The sequence below is a fragment of the Triticum urartu genome, chromosome 4A (genome assembly GCF_056163025.1).
Source record: "Triticum urartu cultivar PI428250 chromosome 4A, HENAU_Tu73, whole genome shotgun sequence".
NCBI classification, from domain to species: Eukaryota; Viridiplantae; Streptophyta; class Magnoliopsida; order Poales; family Poaceae; genus Triticum; species Triticum urartu.
This window is the reverse complement of record NC_141876.1, coordinates 53,495,662-53,518,621: the sequence shown is the minus strand read 5'-3', so window position 1 is coordinate 53,518,621 and position 22,960 is coordinate 53,495,662. Positions and strand designations below refer to the sequence as shown.

The 22,960-nt window shown below is 46.9% G+C and overlaps 1 long non-coding RNA gene across 1 annotated transcript; it reads left to right on the top strand.

The window, feature by feature from the left end:
- Positions 1-9,574: 9,574 nt before the first annotated feature.
- On the top strand, positions 9,575-22,960 carry LOC147974724 (uncharacterized). The gene is made up of 2 exons (XR_015600259.1): positions 9,575-11,423; positions 22,660-22,960. It is a non-coding gene; the product is annotated as an uncharacterized LOC147974724 (long non-coding RNA).

Below are 22,960 nucleotides of genomic sequence, written 5' to 3'. Positions count from 1 at the left end.
GATGCCTGCACCCGCATCCGCCCCTTTGGGTCACAGACAGGTGGGCCTAGCCCCAGAAAGTTATAAAAAAGGAAATAAATAAATAAAAATAATTATAATATTAATTAAGTTAATTAACCTGTTTAATTAATCTAATTAACTAGTTAGTTTAATTAAACCGTAATTAGATTAGTTAAACCCTAATTAGACTAAACAGTCAATGACGAACGGGACCCACACGTCAGCTGACCAGTCAACTCCTCTGTTCACTGCTGACGTCATGCTGACGTCAGCATGCACTGTTCTGGATAATGTTGAATTAAATTAATTAAATAAATTCTAAAAATGATTTAAAACTTTAAAAATCATATAAAATAAACCGTAGCTCAGATGAAAATACTTTCTACATGAAAGTTGCTCAGAACGACGAGACGAATCCGGTTACGCAGATCGTTCGTCCGCCACGCATCCCTAGCATAGCGAACACGCAACTTTCCCCCTCCGGTTCATCTGTCCGAAAACGCGAAACACTGGGGATATTTTTCCGGATGTTTCCCCCCTTCACCGGTATCACCTCGTACCGCGTCAGGTCACCCCTAGCACAACGTAATGCCGCATCTTGCTTTTTGTTACATTGATTGCTCTGTTATTTATTGTGTTCCCCCTCCGTTACTTCTTTCCGGTAGACCCCGAGACTGCAGGAGACCCCCAGTACGACTACGGTGTTGATGACCCCTCTCTCTTGCCAGAGCAACCAGGCAAGCCCCCCCTTGGTCACCAGATACCGCCTATTCTTCTCTATACTGCTTGCATTAGAGTAGTGTAGCATGTTACTGCTTTCAGTTAATCCTATACTACTGCATAGCCTGTCCTTGCTACTACTGTTGATACCTTACCTGCAATCCAAAATGCTTAGTATAGGATGCTAGTACCATCAGTGGCCCTACATTCTTGTCTGTCTGCCATGCTATACTATCGGGTCGTGATCACTTGGGAGGTGGTCACGGGTATATACTTATACATAATATATGATACTTGTGGTGATTAAAGTCGGGTCGGCTCGTAGGAGTACCCACGAGTGATTCCGATGTTGGGGGCTGAAGGGGCAGGTGGCTCCATCCCGGTAGAGGTGGGTTTGAGTTCCCGAAGGCCCCCGACGGTTACTTTGTGGCGGAGCGACAGGGCAGGTTGAGACCACCTAGGAGAGAGGTGGGCCTGTCCCTGGTCGGCGTCTATGGTTATTTCAGAATAACACGCTTAATGAGATCTTGGTATTTGATCTGAGTCTAGCTACTGGCCTATACGCACTAACCATCTACGCGGGGACAGTTATGGGCACTCGACGTCGTAGTATCAGCCGAAGCCTTCGTGACGTCAGCGACTGAGCGGCGCGCGCCGGGTTGGACCGCGTAGTGCAACTTCCTTTGTAATGGAGGTTTCTAGGTCTGCTCACCGGCCGCGTACACAACGTGCAGGTGCGCAATGGGTGATGGGCCCAGACCCCTGCGCCATAGGATTTAGATCGGCGTGCTGACCTCTCTGTTGTGCCTAGGTAGGGCTGCAACGTGTTGATCTTCCGAGGCCAGGCATGACCCAGGAAAGTGTGTCCGGCCAAATGGGATCGAGTGTGTTGGGTTATGTGGTGCACCCCTGCAGGGAAGTTGATCTATTCGAATAGCCGTGTCCCTCGGTAAAAGGACGACCCAGAGTTGTACCTTGACCTTATGACAACTAGAACCGGATACTTAATAAAACACACCCTTCCAAGTGCCAGATACAACCGGTGATCACTCTCTCACAGGGCGACAAGGGGAGGATCATCGGTTAGGATTATGCTATGCGATGTTACTTGGTGAACTTACCATCTACTCTCTTCTTCTGCTGCAAGACGGAGGTTATCAGAAGTGTAGTCTTCGACAGGACTGGCTATCCCCCTCTTATTCCAGCATTCTGCAGTTCAGTCCACATATGATACCCTTATTCCATTTGATACCAATGCATACATATGTAGTGTAGCTCTTTGCTTGCGAGTACTTTGGATGAGTACTCACGGTTGCTTTGCTCTCTTTTCCCCTTTCCTATACCCGATTACTGCGACCTGACGTTGGAGCCCAGGAGCCAGACGCCACCGTCGATGACGACTACTACTACTCGGGAGGTGCCTACTACTACGTGCAACCCGCTGACGACGACCATGAGTAGTTTAGGAGGATCCCAGGCAGGAGGCCTGCGCCTCTTTCGATCTGTATCCCAGTTTGTGCTAGCCTTCTTATGGCAAACTTGTTTAACTTATGTCTGTACTCAGATATTGTTACTTCCGCTGACTCGTCTATGATCGAGCTCTTGTATTCGAGCCTTCGAGGCCCTTGGCTTGTAATATGATGCTTGTATGACTTATTTTATTTGTAGAGTTGTGTTGTGATATCTTCTTGTGAGTCCCTGATCTTGATCGTACACGTTTGCGTGTATGATTAGTGTAAGATTGAATCGGGGGTGTCACAAGTTGGTATTAGAGCCGACTGCCTGTAGGAATTCCCCTTTCCAACTCCTTGGCCGAAGTTGAGTCTAGTCATTGAAAAACTTTTACTAACATGGCTGTGCGGATTACGGGCCCACGTCGCCATCTGGGTGGTATTAGGATCTTTTACTCCTCGATCCTTACTCTGGGACTCTGAACTCTCTTCTATTCGGGTTAAATGAATTTTGCTAAATCTAACATTAGGATCTCGTTATCACTTTCTCCCGGAGAGCCCTTCATTACAGATGATCGACTACTTCAACAGAAGATTCTCATAATACTCTCCGATGTTCTCCCGAAACTTTGTGCCATTGCTTTTGCAATTCCCTACCACCGAAAAATCCCTATGGATAAATACTTATACCTATCGTTCTTACTTTTATTCCCAGTTGGTCTTGTTATTACAAGATACCCCGAAATACTCGTCGTTGTTTCGATAATCCTTTGAGCTTACTACCTTGCTGATCTTTGTCACCTGAATACCCCTACGGATAATTCTCGCACTTATCGAGTATCCGCTCATCCCCCAATTGTTCATGTGTTTCACAATGGTCATCGAAATACTATTTGATCCTCCAAAAATCCTTAGTAGCTTATTGCTCTGCAATACTTGTCTGCTTGCATGATGGATGCTTTCCATATGTCTGGCAATATTCGTTAGTATCCTTAGACACCGTCATTTTGATCCCTTTGATTCAACATGAGTGCGAATGCACGCAATCATTAGTTGATCCTTTTAAATTATCTTTCTGGCTCAGACATCATTTTAGACATGAGCTGGTTCTCAGCAAATCCAATTTCTGTCGATTGTACCCCTAAGGCTATTCAACTTATCCATCCCTAATCAGAACATTGCTTCTGATCCCTTGATTTGAAAATCATAATTCCTTTGCATTTGATCTCTGGATTAGTTAGTTGTTTCCATAATCCAATACCTTTGCATTGTTACTTCCTCTGGTTGTGTGCCGATGCTCATGTCAGCTCTGTTATGGACCGGCAGATCCTTTAATGGATTTTATCCGACAGCATCCTTCATATTCAATAACCTTGTGAGCCTTCCCTCGGATACATAATGCATTTGGTAAATGGTATCATCTACTTTCTCAACCTTGCTCTACTTTCGAGCTTGTGATATTTACTCTTGAAACTTGTGGTATATGTTTCTAAGAAGCCCCTATGGGTTGAACATATGCCTTCTCTAAACTGTGTGAACTCGAAAGTTTTCACGAGTCATACACTTCTGGTATTTTGCCAGATAAAATTTCAACACTACAACTTCTTCGAAAGTGAGAAGTGAATGAAAGGTTATGCATTGGAGAAGTGGGAGTCGACCTTGAACTTTGTGTTCATGCCCATGGACACGATGTAGATCTTATCATTAAAGCTTCTCTTAAATTAAATTATTCCTTTGGTATAAGTTCATCTTATATCCGGGATCTGGCCTTTTGCAATCGTGGTTCCGACCATGTTCTCCTTTAAATACCATTCGCGTGCAAGTTTAAGCGCTTGTCTTCTGTAGAGCAATACCCCAGTCCAACCTCTACTTTGATCTGTCATCGAGTATTACCCCCTCTGGTATCTCGAGATTATCATGGAACTGCATAACTTCTTATGAGTTCTTCTTCAAGTATTATTTTACTTTCGCTGCATCATCATTTGACTTGATGTCATCGTCGACCGATTACATCTTCATGAAATCTCTCGACAAATGTGTCGTGGTCATCAGCAACATCCTGAGCTCTTCCAAGATATATATCAAATTCATGATGAGAAATACCATCCTTGCCCTTGATGATTTGTTTTATCATCTACCACTTTATTGTCTTCCGTTCGACACAAACTTGTTCGTGTTTTGTGTTATACCTTGAGTTCCTTGCTACCCAGCATTGTTCTTCTTTACCTTGGATATTACCACCTTTTATGTCAAGAATGTTGTGGGAATTTCACCACCTCTTATCCATTCTTGGTACAAGTGATACTTCTTGCCATATTCGTTCATTCTTAGACTATTGATTATTGAATCATCATTCCAACATTGATCATGCTACATAAGCCCATATTTCAGGTGCACCTTTCAACTATTGTTTAATTGTGTATGTTTTCCTCGAGCATACATCATTATATTATTTGATCTAACAAGTGTTACCTCTTTGTTCTCATAATTGTGGAAATCCATCCTAGTGAAACCTTGACGAATTGTCGCTGAGTTCACCAGCCACCTCCTCATCATGTCATTGGTTTAATGATGAACTCATGATTCGGGACTTGCTTCCATAGTTCATTCTTCGAGGATCTTGCAACACCATCTCGTCAAATTGTGTTGCACCCCTTCCTTCTTAGGCATCCTGTGTCTAAGGTATCCGGACACAATCCAGATCTAAATCTCGTCAAATATGATGGTTGGAACATTTTCCAAGCGTTATAACATTGGTCTTCATGTAACCCGGTAAGGTGATGTCATGCCTAGCACACCTGGCTGGAGGACATATTGTTATAGTTTCCTTTTTAAGAAGGTTAACCATTCTTTCATGAGGAAATTGAATGACTTGTTTAATAAGTTTTTCCTGATGGATCCTTTGTGTATCCAAGGACTAATCTTTGCTTGAAGACCTTGTCAATGCTATCTCGAAGCATGTCGGTGATACTCCGATCTTCGATAAGAACATTTGAAACAAAATGTTATGTTTTCTTGCTCAATTATCCAAACAACGTTGTATGGGTAATGTCATGAAATTTCTCTCCCCTTGCCTAAGGGGTTTTCTACATGATATCCTGCCACGGATATCATGCTCTGCTTGTCCTTGGGAAGGATATATCCCTGAATTATGTGTTTAAAACATATTATCCTTTCCATTCTTCTGTTTAAACCTGATAATCGCATTTTCCTTTCCATTGTCTTGTTAAGCTTTCTTGTAATCTGACTTAAATGAGCAGTGATAATTCCCTGCTTAGTAAGCACCTCGTTGTACAACTCTGTCAGTAAGACCCTGTTACCATTGTTGATAGCATCCCGGTAACCACCGATGGACGAGAACTTTGCCTATTGGTCCGCCTCGTTCAACGAGCAGGAAAATGGTTCTCTTCGCCCCTCGCCCTTGGTATCGATGTTGTTGCCGACATAACTGACAGGCTAGCCTCTGACATGCCTTGCTATCGTGACCATGCAAGATGTCACAACTCCTACTTTTATCCCACATGGTGGGCCCATAACCCACAGTTCCACAGGATCGAAACCTGACTCTCCTGTACACCCTGTTGTCAAAGTTATTCCTCGCGCTTGACTTTGTATGTAATTCACGGGCCACCTGCCTGTTGATCTATTCAGGTATCAGATGCAATGCTTTTCACATTGCTCTAAACCCCTTCAACACTTCGTTTCAGGCATCGAACGATTGCCTGCCCGCTCGAAACTTCCCATGATACCTCCTTACTTTGCTCTCGGTATTTTATTAAGTTTCGATTCGGGAGTTACTTTCCGCCACCTTCCTCGATGTTGTCGACCCGATAGTCAACCCTGCCGAGGTCCGTTCTCCCAGAATGCCAACCCTTTATTCTTTCATAAGTACGATGGAGTTCCTGAGGAAAGGTGTAACACCCTCGATGCGACTATAGCTCCCACGTGTCAAGGCACGACTTAGAGACATAATCGCATTGAAGGCATATGTCGCAAGTTAGGCAATCTTCACAACATCCCATGTAATATGAATAATAAAGGGGAGAACATAGTTGGCTTACACTCGCCACGTCAATCAAGAACATAAATAACATTACATCATCCAAAACACTCATGGCCCGTCTACGGTGCCAAAATAGAAGAGAACCCAACATGCGACACGGTCCCAATCACCCCCAACTGGGCACCACTACTGATCATCGGGAAAGGAAACATAGTATCGTTGAGAGTCTTCGTCGAACTCCCACTTGAGCTCATACTCGTCACCTGGAGCGGAATCACCTGGACCTGCATCTGGTGTAATAGTAATCTGTGAGCCACAGGGACTCAGCAATCTCGCACCCTCGCGATCAAGACTATTTAAGCTTATAGGAAGGATAGGCAAATATATGTGGAGCTGCAGCAAGCGACTAGCATATATGGTGGCTAACTTATACGCAAAAGAGAGCGGGAAGAGGAGGCAAAGCACGAGCGAGAAGCTAGAGAACAACCTGCGCAAACATTACTCCAACACCGTGTCCACTTCCCGGACTCCGCCGAGAAGAGGCCATCACGGTAACACACTCAGTTGATTCATTTTAATTAATTAAGGTTCATGTTATCTACAACCAGAAATTAACAAATTCCCATCTGCCCATAACCGCGGGCACGGCTTTCGAAAGTTCAATCCCTGCAGGGGAGTCCCAACTTAGCCCATGACAAGCTCTCACGGTCAACGAAGGAATAGACCTCCTCCCAAGACATTCCGATCAGACTCGGTATCTCGGTAACTCAAGACACTTCGACAGGTTAAAACAAGACCAGCAACACCGCCCGAATGTGCCGACAAATCCCGATAGGAGCTGCACATATGTCTTTCTCAGGGCACACTCAGATGAGCCAGACGTCGGGTAAGCCAGCCCAGAGTTGCCCCTGGTAGCCTCGGACATCGCTCGGTGGGACCAACACTCAGAGGAGCACTGGCCCGGGGGGTTAAAATAAGATGACCCTTGAGTCTGCAGAACCCAAGGGAAAGAAAAGGGGCTAGGTGGCGAATGGTAAAACAAATGTTGGGCATTGCTGGAAAAGCTTTAATCAAGGCGAAATATCAAGGGGTTCCCATTATAACCCAACCGCGTAAGGAACGCAAAATCCGGGAACATAACACCGATATGACGGAAACTAGGGCGGCAAGAGTGGAACAAAACACTAGGCGAGAGGCCGAGCCTTCCACCCTTTACCAAGTATATAGATGCATTAAGATAACATGGCAATATAATGATATCCCAACAAATAAATAAAAGGTGTTCCAACAAGGAACGGCCTCCAATCTTCACCTGCAACTAGCAACGCTATAAGAGGGGCTGAGCAAAGCGGTAACATAGCCAATCAACGGTTTGCTAGGACATGGTGGGTTAGAGGTTAGACATGGCAATTGGGAGGCTGACAAGCAAATGGTAGGCATCGTAGCACTGGCATAGCAAAGAGCGAGCAAACTAGCATAGCAAAGATAGTAGTGATTTCGAGGGTATGATCATCTTGCCTGCACAGTTGTCAGAGTTGACTGGATCCTCACAAGCAAACTCAACGGGATCCTCGGTAGCGAACTCGTCTCCCGGCTCTACCCAAACAAGACAAACAAGCAACAAGGATACAATCAACCACGTGCAAGACCAAGCAATATGATGAAATGACGATATGCTATGCGGGATGCGATGCGGGATGCAAAATGCAAGATATGACAGGAAATGCATGAACCTGGCCTCAACTTGGAATTCCAAGGGTGCCACTGGAAAGATGAGATGAAATCGCTTGAAAACATATAAAGAACGCCGGAATCGGAGTTACGGTTTGGAAATGGCAAGCGATTTAAGAATGACACCGGTCTGCGATTTACAGCAAATAGGCATCTAAATGCAATGAAACGAACATGCTACAGCACCCAAACATGACAACAAAATACATGGCAGGGATGCACATAAGATGATTAACAAAAGACTAGCACTGAGCCACGGCCAATTCATCTAATAAGAGGTTCAAACAAGCATGGAAAAAACGCAAATGCAAAACAGATTCCAGACTTAGTGAAATTAACACTAGTCTGAAATCTCAGATCACGAAGCCCTCTTCGGAGCAGCAAAACAACATGATACGGGACCTGATTAAGACAAGTAAGAACATGGCATGGAGATACTCAACAAGCTTAACAAAATACCCAAAGTGACCTGGGGCCAAAAGGGTTCACAAAATATACTAACAAGCCCACGAACATAGCTAAAACACAATCAGTTTTCAGACAGTGAAAACTGAGACATGCTGAAACATAACTCACGAAGGCATGTAAACGAGCTCGATGCACTCACCACGGTGCAAGTCATGGCAAGACAATCATACACCCATAAAGAAGGCACAAATTACAAGCTAGACATGGCAAGAACAATGGCATAGCATGCACGGAGCAACCACAATAACATCGGCAAAATCGCAAACAAGTTGACGATCTGCCTAGATTCACAACGAAGCAAAAGTAGAGCTCGATTGACTCAAGCTAGGTTGCTCCATAATTGCAAACAAAGACGTGGATGGATAGAGCATAACATGATTAACAAAACTCCTTTACTGATCATCCTCAAAAGAGGCACGGATCACTAGGAAACAAGCTGAATATGTGGCATCATGAACTAAATAATCCCAGACTTAGTGAAAACTACTAAGTCCCTGAAAACAGATTTACCGGGTGCCTCACTTTGCAAGCTTGCACAAGTCACCACACACATCCTAAAAATGCATGGGTTGCACCCCTGGATAGATGACAAAATCCTTAACAAAACATATGAAGGACTCACAGGCATAGCATGCACACAACAATCATGGCAAAAATGACAAAAGTCTAAGATGAACTAGCAGATCTGACAATTAACTCACAAAGCCTCCTTCTAACAGCATTTCGGGCATCAAGATGAACTCAAATGAAAATTATGCAATGGAATGAAATGATGTACTCTCTGAGATGAACATTTTGATATGCTATATGCCCAAATCAGAGCTACTGATGCAAAGTTACGGAGCCACGAACATGAGCATGTGAAGTAAAAATTCTGGGACTTAGTAAAAAACTACCCCGGATCAGATCTAGGGTTCTGGGCACGCAACCCGAGGCGCGGCCGGATCTGCACTGTAGCTCCTCGCCGGAAATGGCGCCTTGGACGGAGGAAGACGGGCGGCCGCCGGAGGGAGGCCGCGGCCGGGGCGGATCCGGGCGACGGAGAGGCCGGCGCGGCCGGTGGCGGCGATGGCGGCGACCGGGCGGCGGGCGGCAACGGCGGGCGGCGCGGCGAGCTACGGCGGGCGGCGGCGAAGCGGCAGCGGCGGGGCGGCGGCCGGAGTGGCGGCTCGGGCGGCGGCTCAGGCGCCCAGGCGGCGACGCGGGGGAGCAGGAGCGGGGAGGCGGGAGCCTCGGGCGGCGGCGGCGACCGGGCCCGCGCGGGCCGGATCTGGGCCCCGCGGGCCGCACGGAGAGAGAGAGAGCTGCCGGGTGAGGTGGCGGGCGCCTATTGTCTTGGAGCGGCGGCGGGGATGACGTGGCGCGACGCCACTGGCCGGAGCGAGGTGGAGGGCGGACGTGTCCGTCGGTGGAAGAAACGTCCGGGCGCGAGGTGGAAGAGGACTAGGGTTTGTACCGCGAATGTTTCGGAGGGGATCACATATATATAGGTAGAGGGAGCTAGGAGAATCCAAATGAGATGCGGTTTTCGGCCACGCGATCATGATCGAACGCTCTAGGACATGGAGCAGAGTTTGGTGGGTTTTGGGCCAAATTGGAGGGGTGTTGGGCTGCAACACACACGAGGCCTTTTCGGTCCCTCGGTTAACCGTTGGAGTATCAAACGAAGTCCAGATGGTACGAAACTTGACAGGCGGTCTACCGGTAGTAAACCAAGGCCGCTTGGCAAGTCTCGGTCCAATCCGGAAATGTTTAATCCCCACACACGAAAGAAAGCTAGAAGTGGCCACCGGAGAAGAACGAAGCGCCGGAATGCAAAACGGACAACGGGGAAAATGCTCGAATGCATGAGATGAACACGTATGCAAATGCAATGCACATGATGACATGATATGAGATGCATGACAACGAAAACAACACACGGAGACAAAGAACCCGAGAAATAAATATAACTTAACGCCGGAAACGGCAAGAGTTGGAGTACAAATTGGGAAAGTTACATCCGGGGTGTTACAAAAGGATGCGGGCTTCATCATGATCACTGAAGCATAGGGATGAAGACATCAACGTAATGGATCAACCTCTTCGAGAAGGGCAACCCGGACCGAGAAGATCCGTTAGATTTTTCGTAACCAAAACCTTTCCCCTTTCACTACCTCTTAAATCTCGGGACGAGATTTCTTGTAGTGGAGGAGAATTGTGACGCCTGGATATTTAAGCTACGGTAATCTCTGCTAACAATGCCACATCACCTCGATTACCGTTGTTAATATAGCGATGATTCAACCCCGTTCGGATTCAAAATTCAAATTCAAGATAAAAAACTAAAAGTTTTCAAATATTAAAACCAAAATGTTCTGGATGTGACAGATAATGCATAGGTAATTATGGTGGAGAAACCACACTTTAATAAAAGGTTTAAATATTCAAATGTTAATAAACAGTACCAAAAACTATTATCTAAATACTTTTAAATAATAAATAATTACAAAACTATTTTATTTAGGTGCCAAAGTTATTGTGGTAGAGGTATATTTAGTAATGCAAATTTGGGTGTTAATAACATATTTTGCAAACAAACATAAATTGAGAAATCAAATAAAATCAGTAAAAGAATAATAAACTAAAAAAAAGTAAAACCAGAAAGAGAAAAGACCCCGGCCCAACTGGGCCATCTCCCAGCCAGGCCGGCCCACCCCCGGCCTACACATACCCCCCACCGAACCTAACCCTAGCCCCGCACCCCCCACGAACCCCACTCTCTCTCTTGTCCCCCCCCACTCTCTGAGATCTGGATCGGGAGGCCCGATGCCGACGCCCCTCGCCGGAGCTGCCATGCCATCGCCGCTCGCCGGACCATCGTGTCCTCGTCTCCTCCCCCAACGAGCTACCACGAGCCTCGCCGCCCCATCCGCGACCGCTCCGTCGCCGGATCTCGCTGGACAGCCTCGCTCCCTTCACCCGCGCCGCCGCCTGGACCTCGCCGGAGCCTCCCCACCGGACCTCGTCGTCTCCTCCCCGAGCCCACCTTGTTCATCTACAGGCTCAAAGTGAGCTCCTCCTCCATCCCCCAGCTTGTCCCCTTCGAATTCGTGGTCGTACACCACTGTTCCACCATGCGCCCGAAGCTTTGCTCCCGCTTGCACGCACCTGATCTCTGCCCTGTACGTGCGCCAACACCGCGCTCACTTCACCCCCGGCCTTGTTGGGGATCGTAGCATAAATTTAAAATTTTCTACGCATCACCAAGATCAATCTATGGAGTTATCTAGCAACGAGGGAGAGAGGAGTGCATCTACATACCCTTGTAGATCGCTAAGCGGAAGCGTTCAAGTGCACGGGGTTGATGGAGTCGTACTCATCGTGATCCAAATCACCGATGATCCTAGCGTCGAACGGACGGCGCCTCCGCGTTCAACACACATACGGAACGGAGACGTCCCCCGTGCCTTGATACAGCAAGGAGGAGGGAGAGGTTGAGGAAGAGGGCTCCAACAGCAGCACGACGGCGTGCTGGTGGTGGAGCTGCAGTACTCCGGCAGGGCTTCGCCAAGCTCTTGCGGAGGAGGAGAGGTGTTGGGGAGGAGAGGGGCAGCGCCAGGGATCTCATGTGCAGCCCTCCCCTTGCTCCTCTATTTATAGGGGAAGGAGGAAGGGGGCCGGCCCCCTCTAGATGAGATCTAGAGGGGGGTGGGGGCCAAGGGGAGGGGGCTTGGCCCCCAAGTGAGGGGGGCGCCCCCTTTAGGGTTTCCCCCCCAACCCTAGGCGCATGGGCCCAAGGGGGGGATGCGGCCAGCCCATGTAGGGCTGGTTCCCTTTCCTCTACAGCCCATTAGGACCTCCGAGAGAGGTGGCCCCTCCCGGTGGACCCCCGGAAACCCTCCGGTGGCCCCGGTACAATACCGATATGCCCCCGAACCTTTCTGGTGACCGTATGACAACTTCCTACATATAAATCTTCACCTCTGGACCATTCCGTAACTCCTCGTGACGTCCGGGATCTCATCCGGGACTCCGAACAACATTCGGTAATCACATACAAGTCTTCCTAATAATCCTAGCGTCATCGAACCTTAAGTGTGTAGACCCTACGGGTTCGGGAGACATGCAGACATGACCGAGATGACTCTCTGATCAATAACCAACAGCGGGATCTGGATACCCATGTTGGCTCCCACATGTTCCACGATGATCTCATCGGATGAACCACGATGTCAAGGATTCAATCAATCCCGTATTCAATTCCCTTTGTCTAGCGGTATTGTACTTGCCCGAGATTCGATCGTCGGTATCCCGATACCTTGTTCAATCTCGTTACCGGCAAGTATCTTTACTCGTTCCGTAACACATCATCCCGTGATCAACTCCTTGGTCACATTGTGAACATTAAGATGATGTCCTACCGAGTGGGCCCAGAGATACCTCTCCGTTAACACGGAGTGACAAATCCCAGTCTCGATTCGTGCCAACCCAACAGACACTTTCAGAGATACCTGTAGTGTACCTTTATAGCCACCCAATTACGTTGTGACGTTTGGCACACCCAAAGCACTCCTATGGTATCTGGGAGTTGCACAATCTCATGGTCTAAGGAAATGATACTTGACATTAGAAAAGCTTTAGCAAACGAACTACACGATCTTGTGCTAGGCATAGGATTGGGTCTTGTCCATCACATCATTCTCCTAATGATGTGATCCCATTATCAATGACATCCAATGTCCATGGTCAGGAAACCGTAACCATCTATTGATCAACGAGCTAGTCAACTAGAGGCTTACTAGGGACATGGTGTTGTCTATGTATCCACACATGTATCTGAGTTTCCTATCAATACAATTCGAGCATGGATAATAAACGATTATCATGAACAATGAAATATAATAATAACTAATTTATTATTGCCTCTAGGGCATATTTCCAACAGTCTCCCACTTGTACTAGAGTCAATAATCTAGTTCACATCGCCATGTGATTAACACTCACAGGTCACATCACCATGTGACCAACATCCACAGAGTTTACTAGACTCAAAAATCTAGTTCACATCACTATGTGATTAACACTCAATGAGTTTTGGGTTTGATCGTGTTATGCTTGTGAGAGAGGTTGTAGTCAACGGGTCTTGCCATATTCAGATCCCCATGTATTTCGCAAAACTTTATGTCACATCGTAGATGCTGCTACCACGTTCCACTTGGAGTTATTCCAAATTGTTGCTCCATTATACGTATCTGGTATCTCTACTCAGAGCTATCCGGATAGGTGTTAAGCTTGCATCGACGTAACTCTTTACGTCAAACTCTTTATCACCTCCATAACCGAGAAACACTTCCTTATTCCTCTAAGGACAATTTTGACCGCTATCTGGTGGTCCAGTCCTAGATCACCTTTGTACCCTCTTGCCAGACATGTGGCAAGGCACACATCAGGTGCGGTACTCAGCATGGCATACCGTATAGAGCCTATGACAAGAGCATAGGGGACGACCTTCGTCCTTCCTCTTTCTTCTGCCGTGGTCAATCTTCGAGTCTTACTCAACTTCACACCTTACAACTCATGTAAGAACCCCTTCTTTGACTGATCTATTTTGAACTCCTTCAAAAACATGTCAAGGTGTGCGTCCTTTGAAAGTATCATCAGGCGTCTTGATCTATCTCTATAGATCTTGATGCCCAATATGTAAGCAGCTTTATCCAGGTCTTCCTTTGAAAAGCACTCTTCAAACAACCGTTTATGCTTTCCAGAAATTCTACATCATTTCGAATCAACAATATGTCATCCACATATACTTATCAGAAATGTTGTAGTGCTCCCACTCACTTTCTTGTAAATACAAGTTTCTAGCAAACATTGTATAAACTTAAAAGCTTTGATCACTCTATCAAAGCATATATTCTGACTCCGAGATGCTTGCTCTAGTCCATAGAAGGATTGCTGGAGCCAGCATACCTTTTAGCATCCTTAGGATCGACAAAACCTTTTATTGTATCACATACAACTTTCCTTACGAAAATTTGGTAAGAAAACTTGTTTTGACATCCATCTGTAAGATTTCATAATCGAAAAATACAGCTAGTGCTAACATGATTCCGACGGACTTAAGCATCGCTACGGGTGAGAAATTCTCATCGTAGTCAACTCCTTGAACTTGTGAAAAGACTCTTTCCCACAAGTCGAGCTTCATATATGGTAACATTACCGCCCACGTCCGTCTTCTTCTTAAAGATCCATTTATCTCAATGGCTTGCCGATCATCGGGCAAGTCCACCAAAGTCCATACTTTGTTCTGATATATGGATCCTATCTCGGATTTCATGGCTTCTAACCATTTGTCAGAATACGGGCCCACCATCGCTTCTCCATAGCTCGTAGGTTCATTGTTGTCTAACAACATGATATCTAAGACAGGATTACCGTACCACTTAGGAGTAGTACATATCCTTGTCGACCTACGAGGTTCGATAGCAACTTGATCCGAAGCTTCATGATCACTATCATTAACTTCCTATTCAACAGACGTAGGCGCCACAGAAAACATCTTTCTGTGTTGCATCACTCTCTGGTTGAAGTAAAGGTTTGACAACCTCATCAAGTTCTATCTTCCTCCCACTCAATTCTTTCGAGAGAAACTCCTTCTCGAGAAAGGACCCATTCTTAGCGACAAACAATTTGCCCTTGGATCTGAGATAGAAGGTATACCCTACTGTCACCTTTGGGTATCCTATGAAGATGTGTTTGTCCGCTTTGGGTTTGAGCTTCTCCGGCTGAAGCCTTAAGCATCGCAGCCCCAAACATTAAGAAACGACAACTTTGGTTTCTTGCCAAACCAATGTTCATACGACGTCGTCTCAACAGACTTAGATGGTGTCCTATCTAAAGTGAATGCAGCTGTCTCTAACGCATAACCTCAAAATGAAAACGGTAGATTGATAAGAGACATCATAGATCGCACCATATCTCATAGTGTTCGATTACGACGTCCAGACACACCATTACCTTGTGGTGTTCCAGGTGGCTTCAACTGTGAAACAATTCCACAATGTCTTAAGTGATTGCCAAACTCATAACTCAGAAAATCCCCTTTTGATTAGATCGTAGGAACATGATCTTATTGTTATGATGATTCTTAACTTCACTCTGAAATCGCTTGAACTTTTCAAATGTTTCAGACTTGTGCTTCATTAAGTAAATATACCTATATCTACTCAAATCGTCAGTGAAGATGAGAAAATAGTGATATCCACCGCACGCTTCAATTCTCATTGGATCACACGCATCAGGATGTATGATTTCCAACAAGTCACTTGCCCGTTTCATTGTACCTGAAAACGGGGTCTTAGTCATCCTGCCCATGAGGCATGGCTCGCATGTGTCAAGCGATTCAAAATCAAGTGACTCCAAACATCCATCGACATGGAGTTTCTTCATGCATCTTACGCCAATATGACCTAATCGGCAGTGCCACAAGAAAGTGGTACTATCATTATTAACTCTACATCTTTTGGCGTGAACATGTGTATTACCACGACCGAGATTCAATGAACCACACATAGGGTGCATGACCATGAAAGGTATTATTCATGTAAACAGAATAACCATTATTCTCTAATTTAAATGAATAACCGTATTGCAATGAACATGATCTAATCATATTCATGCTCAACGTAGACACCTGATAACATTTATCTAGGTTCAATACTAATCCCGAAGGCAGATGGAGCGTGCGATGGTGATCTCATCAACTTTGGAAACACTTCCAACACACATCGTCACCTCGCCCTTAGCCAGTCTCCGTTTAGTCCGTAGCTTTTGCTTCAAGTCACCAATAATAGCAACTGAACCGGTATCCAATACCCAGGTGCTACCAGGAGTACTAGTGAGGTACACATTAATAACACGTATATACTTTGTTGAAGTTGCCAACCTTCTTATCTACCATGCATTTGGGGTAATTCCGCTACCAGTGATTGTTCCCCTTACAATAGAAGCACTTAGTCTCGGGTTTGGGTTCAACCTTGGGTTCCTTCACTGGAGCGACAACTGGTTTGTTATCCATGAAGTTTCCCTTCTAGCCCTTGCCCTTCTTGAAACTAGTGGTCTTCTTAAACCATCAACACTTGATCCTCCTTCTTTGATTTCTACCTTTTGCGGTCTTAAGCACCGCGAATAGCTCCGGGATCAACTCTATCCCTTGCATGTCATAGTTCAGCACGAAGATCTAGTAGCTTAGTGATAGTGGCTAGAGAACTCTATCAATCACTATCTTATCTGGAAGTTTAACTCCCACTTGATTTAAGTGATTGTAGCACCCAGACATTCTGAGCACATGCTCATTAGCTAAGCTATTCTCCTCCATCTTGTTGGCAAAAGAACTTGTCAGAGGTCTCACACCTCTCAACACGGGCATGAGCCTGAAATCCCAATTTCAGCTCTTGGAACATCTCATATGTTCTATGGCGTTCAAAATGTCATTGGAATCCCGATTCTAAGCCGTAAAGTATGGTGCACTAAACTATCATGTAGTCATCAGGATGTGTCTGTCAGGTGTTCACAACATCCACAGACGACGTTGTAGGGGTTTGCACATCGAGCGGTGCATCAAAGACGTAAGCCTTCTGTGTAGCAGTGAGGACACTCCTCGAACTACGGACCTAGTCCGCATCATTGCTTACAATATCTTTCAACTTAATCTTTCTCTAGGAACGTATTGAAACAGGGAGCTACAACGTGGGCTATTTATCTACTACATATTTGCAAAGACAATTTAGACTATGTTCATGATAATTGAGTTCATCTAATCAAATTATTTAATGAACTCCCACTCAGATAGACATCCCTCTATTCATCTAAGTGAAACATGATCCGAATCGACTAGGCCGTGTCCGATCATCACGTGAGACGGACTAGTCATCAACGGTGAACATCTCATGTTGATCGTATCTTCTATACGACTCATGTTCGACCTTTCGGTCTTCCGTGTTCCGAGGCCATGCCTGTACATGCTAGGCTCGTCAAGTCAACCTAAGTGTTTCGCATGTGTCCCGAGGCCATGTCTGTACATGCTAGGCTCGTCAACGCCCGTTGTATTCGAACGTTAGAATCTATCACACCCGATCATCACGTGGTGCTTCGAAACAACGAATCTTCGCAACGGTGCATAGTTAGGGGGGACACTTTTCTTGAAATTTTAGTGAGGGATCATCTTATTTAAGCTACCGTCGTTCTAAGCAAATAAGATGTAAAACATGATAAACATCACATGCAATCAAATAGTGACATGATATGGCCAATATCATTTTGCTCCTTTTGATCTCCATCTTCGGGCTCCATGATCATCGTTGTCACCGGCATGACACCATGATCTCCATAATCATGATCTCCATCATCGTGTCTTCTTGAAGTTGTCTCGTCATCTATTACTTCTACTACTATGGCTAACGCTTTAGCAATAAAGTAAAGTAATTACATGACGTTTAAGTTGACACGCAGGTCATAAATAAATTAAGACAACTCCTATGGCTCATGCCGGTTGTCATACTCATCGACATGCAAGTCGTGATTCCTATTACAAGAACATGATCAATCTCATACATCACATATATCATTCATCACATGCTTTTGGCCATATCACATCACACGTCATATGCTGCAAAAACAAGTTAGACGTCCTCTAATTGTTGTTGCAAGTTTTTACGTGGCTGCTATAGGTTTCTAGCAAGAACGTTTCTTACCTACGCGAAAACCACAACGTGATATGCCAATTTCTATTTACCCTTCATAAGGACCCTTTTCATCAAATCCGATCCGACTAAAGTGGGAGAGACAGACACCCGCTAGACACCTTATGCAACTAGTGCATGTCAGTCGGTGGAACCAGTCTCACGTAAGAGTACGTGTAAGGTCGGTCCGGGACGCTTCATCCCATGATGCCGCCGAATCAAGATAAGACTAGTAATGGCAAGTAAATTGATAATATCGACACCCACAACTACTTTGTGTTCTACTCGTGCATAGAAACTATGCATGGACCTAGCTCATGATGACACTGTTGGGGATCGTAGCAGAAATTTAAAATTTCCTACGCATCACCAAGATCAATCTATGGAGTCATCTAGCAACGAGGGAGAGAGGAGTGCATCTACATACCCTTGTAGATCGCTAAGCGAAAGCGTTCAAGTGAACGGGGTTGATGGAGTCGTACTCGTCGTGATCCAAATCACCGATGATCCTAGCGCCGAACGGACGGTGCCTCCGCGTTCAACACACATACGGAACGGAGACGTCTCCCGTGCCTTGATCCAGCAAGGAGGAGGGAGAGGTTGAGGAAGAGGGCTCCAACAGCAGCACGACGGCGTGGTGGTGGTGGAGCTGCAGTACTCCGGTAGGGCTTCGCCAAGCTCTTGCGGAGGAGGAGAGGTGTTGGGGAGGGGAGGGGCTGCGCCAGGGATCTCATGTGCATCCCTCCCCTTGCCCCTCTATTTATAGGGGAAGGAGGAAGGGGGCCGGCCCCCTCTAGATGAGATCTAGAGGGGGGGCGGCGGCCAAGGGGAGGGGGCTTGCCCCCCAAGCAAGGGGGGCGCCCCCTTTAGGGTTCCCCCCCCCCCCAACCCTAGGCGCATGGGCCCAAGGGGGGATGCGGTCAGCCCATGTAGGGCTGGTTCCCTTTCCTCTATAGCCCATTAGGCCCTCCGAGAGAGGTGGCCCCTCCCGGTGGACCCGCGGAAACCCTCCGGTGGCCCCGGTACAATACCGATATGCCCCCGAACCTTTCCGGTGACCGTATGACAACTTCCTACATATAAATCTTCACCTCCGGACCATTCCGGAACTCCTCGTGACGTCCGGGATCTCATCCGGGACTCCGAACAACATACGGTAATCACATACAAGTCTTCCTAATAATCCTAGCGTCATCGAACCTTAAGTGTGTAGACCCTACGGGTTCGGGAGACATGCAGACATGACCGAGATGACTCTCCGATCAATAACCAACAGCGGGATATGGATACCCATGTTGGCTCCCACATGTTCCACGATGATCTCATCGGATGAACCACAATGTCAAGGATTCAATCAATCCCGTATTCAATTCCCTTTGTCTAGCGGTATTGTACTTGCCCGAGATTCGATCGTCGGTATCCCGATACCTTGTTCAATCTCGTTACCGGCAAGTCTCTTTACTCGTTCCGTAACACATCATCCCGTGATCAACTCCTTGGTCACATTGTGCACATTATGATGATGTCCTATCGAGTGGGCCCAGAGATACCTCTCCGTTAACACGGATTGACAAATCCCAGTCTCGATTCGTGCCAACCCAACAGACACTTTCAGAGATACCTGTAGTGTACCTTTATAGCCACCCAGTTATGTTGTGACGTTTGGCACACCCAAAGCACTCCTACGGTATCCGGGAGTTGCACAATCTCATGGTCTAAGGAAATGATACTTGACATTAGAAAAGCTTTAGCAAACGAACTACACGATCTTGTGCTAGGCTTAGGATTGGGTCTTGTCCATCACATCATTCTCCTAATGATGTGATCCCGTTATCAACGACATCCAAAGTCCATGGTCAGGAAACCGTAACCATCTATTGATCAACGAGCTAGTCAACTAGAGGCTTACTAGGGACATGGTGTTGTCTATGTATCCACACATGTATCTGAGTTTCCTATCAATACAATTCTAGCATGGATAATAAACGATTATCATGAACAATGAAATATAATAATAACTAATTTATTATTGCCTCTAGGGCATATTTCCAACAGGCCTCCTCTTCCTCCTGCGACGCCGTCCTCCACTGGACCCGCTACCGCGTCGCGCCCTCCCCCGCTGACGGCGCTCCGCCTCCACCCCCGCGCTCGGCTCCGCCGCCCACCGCCACCCGCTGACAGCCGCGCCCGGCCAACCCCGCGGCGCCCCGCCTATGGACTCCCCTGCCACATTCGCGCGCCATGTCGCCCCGCCTCCCACCTCTACGCCCCGCCTTCTACCTCTGCTCCCCGCCGCCTGCTAGCGCGCCGCCGCCCTAGCACGACTCCGGAAGCTCCTCTGGCCGCCGCCCCAGACCACCAGGCCGCGCCGGCGCCGCTCCTCGCCTGATGCCGGCTCGCGGCGCCCGCTGGTCGTGGCCAGTTGCGCCCCTCCCGCTCACCGTAACGGGCGCCCACGCGCCCGCACCCTTCGCCCGATGCCCGCACCCGCATCCGCCCCTTTGGGTCACAGACAGGTGGGCCTAGCCCAGAATGTTATAAAAAAGGAAATAAATAAATAATTAATAAATAAAAATATTAATTAAGTTAATTAACCCGTTTAATTAATCTAATTAACTAGTTAGTTTAATTAATCCGTAATTAGATTAGTTAAACCCTAATTAGACTAAACAGTCAATGACGAACGGGACCCACACGTGAGCTGACTAGTCAACTCCTCTATTGACTGCTGACATCATGCTGACGTCAGCATGCACTGTTCTGGATAATGTTGAATTAAATTAATTAAATAAATTCTAAAAATGATTTAAAACTTTAAAAATCATATAAAATAAACCGTAGCTCAGATGAAAATACTTTCTACATGAAAGTTGCTCAGAACGACGAGACGAATCCGGTTACGCAACCCGTTTGTCCGCCACGCATCCCTAGCATAGCGAACACGCAACTTTCCCCCTCCGGTTCATCTGTCCGAAAACGCGAAACACCGGGGATATTTTTCCGGATGTTTCCCCCCTTCACCGGTATCACCTCGTACCGCGTCAGGTCACCCCTAGCACAACGTAATGCCGCATCTTGCTTTTTGTTACATTGATTGCTCTGTTATTTATTGTGTTCCCCCCCTCCGTTACTTCTTTCTAGTAGACCCCGAGACTGTCGGAGACCCCTAGTACGACTACGGTGTTGATGACCCCTCTCTCTTGCCAGAGCAACCAGGCAAGCCCCCCCCCCTTGATCACCAGATATCGCCTATTCTTCTCTATACTGCTTGCATTAGAGTAGTGTAGCATGTTACTGCTTTCAGTTAATCCTATACTACTGCATAGCTTGTCCTTGCTACTACTGTTGATACCTTACCTGCAATCCTAAATGCTTAGTATAGGATGCTAGTTTACCATCAGTGGCCCTACATTCTTGTCTGTCTGCCATGCTATACTATCGGGCCGTGATCACTTGGGAGGTGGTCACGGGTATATACTTATACATAATATATGATACTTGTGGTGATTAAAGTCAGGTCGGCTCGTAGGAGTACCCGCGAGTGATTCCGATGTTGGGGGCTGAAGGGGCAGGTGGCTCCATCCCGGTAGAGGTGGGCCTGAGTTCCCGAAGGCCCTCGACGGCTACTTTGTGGCGGAGCGACAGGGCAGGTTGAGACCACCTAGGAGAGAGGTGGGCCTGGCCCTGGTCGGCGTCCGTGGTTATTTTAGAATAACACGCTTAACGAGATCTTGGTATTTGATCTAAGTCTGGCTACTGGCCTATACGCACTAACCATCTACGCGGGGACAGTTATGGGCACTCGACGTCGTAGTATCAGCCGAAGCCTTCGTGACGTCAGCGACTGAGCGACGCGCGCCGGGTTGGACCTTGTAACGCAACTTCCTTTGTAATGGAGGTTGCTAGGTCTGCTCACCGGCCGCGTACGCAACGTGCAGGTGTGCAATGGTCGATGGGCCCAGACCCCTGCGCCATAGGATTTAGACCGGCGTGCTGACCTCTCTGTTGTGCCTAGGTAGGGCTGCGACGTGTTGATCTTCCGAGGCCGGGCATGACCCAGGAAAGTGTGTCCGGCCAAATGGGATCGAGCGTGTTGGGTTATGTGGTGCACCCCTGCAGGGAAGTTGATCTATTCGAATAGCTATGTCCCTTGGTAAAAGGACGACCCAGAGTTGTACCTTGACCTTATGACAACTAGAACCGGATACTTAATAAAACACACCCTTCCAAGTGCCAGATACAACCGGTGATCGCTCTCTCACAGGGCGACGAGGGGAGGATCATCGGTTAGGATTATGCTATGTGATGTTACTTGGTGAGCTTACCATCTACTCTCTTCTTCTGCTGCAAGACGGAGGTTACCAGAAGCGTAGTCTTCAACAGGACTAGCTATCCCCCTCTTATTCCGGCATTCTGCAGTTCAGTCCACATATGATACCCTTATTCCATTTGATACCAATGCATACATATGTAGTGTAGCTCTTTGCTTGCGAGTACTTTGGATGAGTACTCACGGTTGCTTTGCTCTCTTTTCCCCTTTCCTAGACCCGATTGCTGCGACCAGACGTTGGAGCCCAGGAGCCAGACGCCACCGTCGACGACGACTACTACTACTCGGGAGGTGCCTACTACTACGTGCAGCCCGCTGACGACGACCAGGAGTAGTTTAGGAGGATCCCAGGCAGGAGGCCTGCGCCTCTTTCGATCTGTATCCCAGTTTGTGCTAGCCTTCTTATGGCAAACTTGTTTAACTTATGTCTGTACTCAGATATTGTTGCTTCCGCTGACTCGTCTATGATCGAGCTCTTGTATTCGAGCCTTCGAGGCCCCTGGCTTATAATATGATGCTTGTATGACTTATTTTA